The sequence below is a fragment of the Cucurbita moschata genome, unplaced genomic scaffold (assembly GCF_002738365.1).
Source record: "Cucurbita moschata cultivar Rifu unplaced genomic scaffold, Cmos_1.0 Cmo_Scf00124, whole genome shotgun sequence".
Classification (NCBI taxonomy): domain Eukaryota; kingdom Viridiplantae; phylum Streptophyta; class Magnoliopsida; order Cucurbitales; family Cucurbitaceae; genus Cucurbita; species Cucurbita moschata.
In genome coordinates this window covers 98,775-102,573 of record NW_019268640.1, presented here as the reverse complement: position 1 = coordinate 102,573, position 3,799 = coordinate 98,775, and positions in this window count along the sequence as shown.

The window sequence follows — 3,799 nt, the reverse complement described above, 5'->3', positions numbered from 1 at the left end:
GGGAATTGTCAGTAGATAACACTCCAATTCGGGACATATTGATTGGACTGCCGTTAAAAATATCCTCAAATATCTTAGGAGAACGAGGGACTATATGCTAATGTACGGCGCTAAGGATCTGATCCTTTAAGGGTACACTAACTCATATCTTCAGACCGATATAGATTCGAGGAAATCGACATCGAGATCTGTTTTCACTCTGAACGGAGGAGCAATAATATGGAGAAACATAAAGCAAGGTTGCATTGTTGATTCCACCATGGAGGTTGAGTATGTTGCTGCTTGTGAAGTAGCGAAAGAATCTGTATGTCTTAGGAAGTTCTTAACTGATTTTGAAGTCGTTCCAAATATGCATCTTCCCGTCACTCTTTATTGTGATAATAGTGGAGCAGTTGGAAATTCGAAAGAACCAAGAAGCCATAAGCAAGGAAAACATATTGAGCGCAAATATCATCTCATAAGAGGGATTGTGCAACGAGGAGATGTGATCGTCACATAGATAGCTTCAGAGCACAACATTGCTGATCCATTTACAAAACCCCTCATGGCTAAAGTGTTTGAAGGGCACCTAGTGAGTCTAGGACTACGAGTAATGTAATTTAGGGCAAGTGGGAGAAAAGGCATGAGTATGTGATGCCCTAGTTTATTGTGTTTATGTCTTTCTCTCTACTCAACTTTATAAAACCCCACTAAAGTTTTAGTCCAAATGGGAGTTTGTTGGGTTTTATGTCCTAAAACTCATAGTTTGTAAACAAAAACATATTCTATTTTCAATAAAGTTATTATTGTTGTTTATTAAGTAAAGAATGTTATTGAATAAAGTGAACTTTACGATTATTAATTTAAATCCAATAAACTAAGAACACTCTGACTATAGTATTATTACTTGAACTATATGTAGAGATATAAGAGTGGATCAAGTTCAAGTATATGGTCAAAATGATCTATAGTATGGGGATAAGACTGAGTACCTTATCCTGGGGACACTATGGATAAGGCCCACTTTTGTATATGACATAAACAATGTGATCACTAAATTGTACATGTGGAAACATGTGAGTTGGGGTGTCCTATGCAATGAGTATTGCGTAAGATCGGACCATGAAGAAAATCACTCTCACTTTATAATGTCGTTTACTGTTGTTCGATGACCTAGGTAACTCGATTTTAATCCTGAGCTAACCACGAACTCCTGTTTATTCAGAATTATCCTTAGATTTACATGGGTGAGAGTGGCTCGAGTTTGCCGACTCAATAGGCCTCCCATTTCAAGGGTAAAACTGGGTGAATGGCTGGAGACGTGGGGTGCAAGATGGAATTCACTCCTACCCACTTTTAGGGATAGAAGAGAGGTAGTTCCCTTAAGCACTAACTCCAGGTCTTGAATAAGGGGCCCCACCCTCTCATTGGCCTGAGAGGGATTCAGTTTACTGGTTGGACCAAAAATCAATTGTTCATAGAGGATCAGTGAGACATAAGGCACAAGAAGTAACTTCAGGGGTAAAACGGTAAATTGACCCAGCTCTAGTTACGAACAACCTGTGAAGGATCGACTTAATCATGGTTATATCAAATGGACAGAAATAGGTCCATTAGGTCCCTCTGCTAGCTCATATCGAACTAAACCATAGAACAGTGTAACAAGTGAGTTCGAACTGTTCGAATTCAAATTAGGAAATTATGTGCTACATATATACGATATATTTAACTGCATTTTTGTTTTATTTACGAATTAAACAAAAAGAGAGAATGTGAGATTTTAATCAAATATGTGTCGGAATTGATTGGGATTGGCATTTGAATTAATATTAAATATTAATTAAATAGTTTAATTAATCATTTAATATTACTTTAATTTGAAATTAATTATTCAAATTAATGGTTGAATCAAGAGGAAGAAAGTCAAAATGTTGACTTTATTTAATGGAAAAATCCATTTTTGAGTCTGTAGAATTTTGAGGTGTCAAAATTTGAATTAACCAAACTTGCATGCTTGGCAAATAAACCCCACAAATTTTACTGGAATTTTGAGTGTGAAAATTTGGTGAACTCAAACTTGCATGCTTACCACATAATCCCAAACATTTTAGTGGAATTTTGAGTGTCAAAATTTGGTGATCTCCAATTTGCATGAACATACAAACATGACTCTATAAATAGAGTGATCATGGTATATGGAAGGTCTTCCTTTTGGAAAAAACCATGAGAAAAACCTCTCACAAACTCTCTCTTCATATATACTAAATCCCTCCCAAGTTAGTCACTCACCGGATTCCACAATCCCGTTCTAAGGCAACGGAGAATAGTGAAGAAAACGCTAGTGGTGGTTCGGAATCGATTTGTGAGGAAAAAGAAACTTGAGCGACAAAAGGTTAGTATTCAAACTCATTGAGTTTTAATGCTTTTGAATATGCTAGCTAATTTACTATAATTGATGTACTTAGAGTGCTTAAGATCCAAATTGCTTCTCCATGTGTTATATTAACACCATCAAGTTCTGCACAAGTTTGTATGAATTTATTATTGTTAGATGTGACTTCGATCGGAATATATCGAAACAAGTAAAAGAAGCAAAAGAACACCTTGAGGGGAGAGATCTTTTGAAGCAAAGCTTAAGCGCTAAGCTTTTCAATTCTCTTTGTTCATGTTGTACTGAAAAGAGCATACATCTAATGACTTTTTATAGAGGAGAAATCACTACCTAGCTTCCTAAACTTCCCTCTCATATCACTGACAATCTTCGTAATACCAGTGCAAAACGTATTCTACTATAGTTAGTAATTTATTCTACTAAATTTACTATCAGTTTTACTAAGATTATTCTATAAGTTAGTAATTTGTTCTACTAAGTTAGTATATAAATTAGTTCAATTCTATTAGCTCACATTATTCACTTGTATTAATATTTTTAGAACTAAGTCAAAGTATTTATTTAAAAATTTTATTTTTGTTTTTAGAATTTTGTTAAGAATTTAAATGTTTTATTAGAATTTAATTACTGATACAAATTTTGCAAATAGTAAGATATTTAAAAATTAAAAAAAAAACATTATGAGTAATTATGTCGCCTTGAATGAGAAGGGGTCACCAAGTAGAATTGAAGAAGAATGCGATAAAGTGTCATCGACATCATCAACAATCAAAAAGGTCATGAGAAGATTGTGGACGAAGAACCTTGAAAATAAAGGTGATTGGTTTCAATTTAGGTCAATTGCCTTTGAAAAGTAGAATTTGTTCATGGATGTTAACAATAACTATGTGCATTGTCGTTGCATCCTTATCACAAAGCTACCTGCTAGGAGTTTGGCTTGTAAATGTCTCATATTGGAATTCTTATGCCTTTAAAATTGAGTGGTTCCTGTTGCAAGAAATGGTGGGAGTTATTCTTTGTTGTATTATAATTTCCTTCGTGGTGAAGCTTCTCGTTTGGTGGTAAAAAAATTAAAATCTTTGACTTTGAGAGAGACCCAATAGCTTCAATCACAACTTACATGAAGACCGACGGCTATACAAAAACTAGGTTATCTTGTGTGTTTCATCAATTTGGATATGGATTATTTGTTGTAGTTCGTGTAAGAGGAAAATACATTGTGTATGTTAATTTATTCAAATGTTTGTGTTGTACCAAATAACTAGAAGGGTTGAGAGCAAGACAATAAAAATAAAAATAAAAATAAAATAATAAAAAAAAAGTGAATGAATATACAACTATTTTGGATTTTTCTTTCCGATGTTAGATCTTGCACGCTTGTTTAGATAGAGAGTTGTTAATTCTCTATGACCCAACTCGAAACAAACC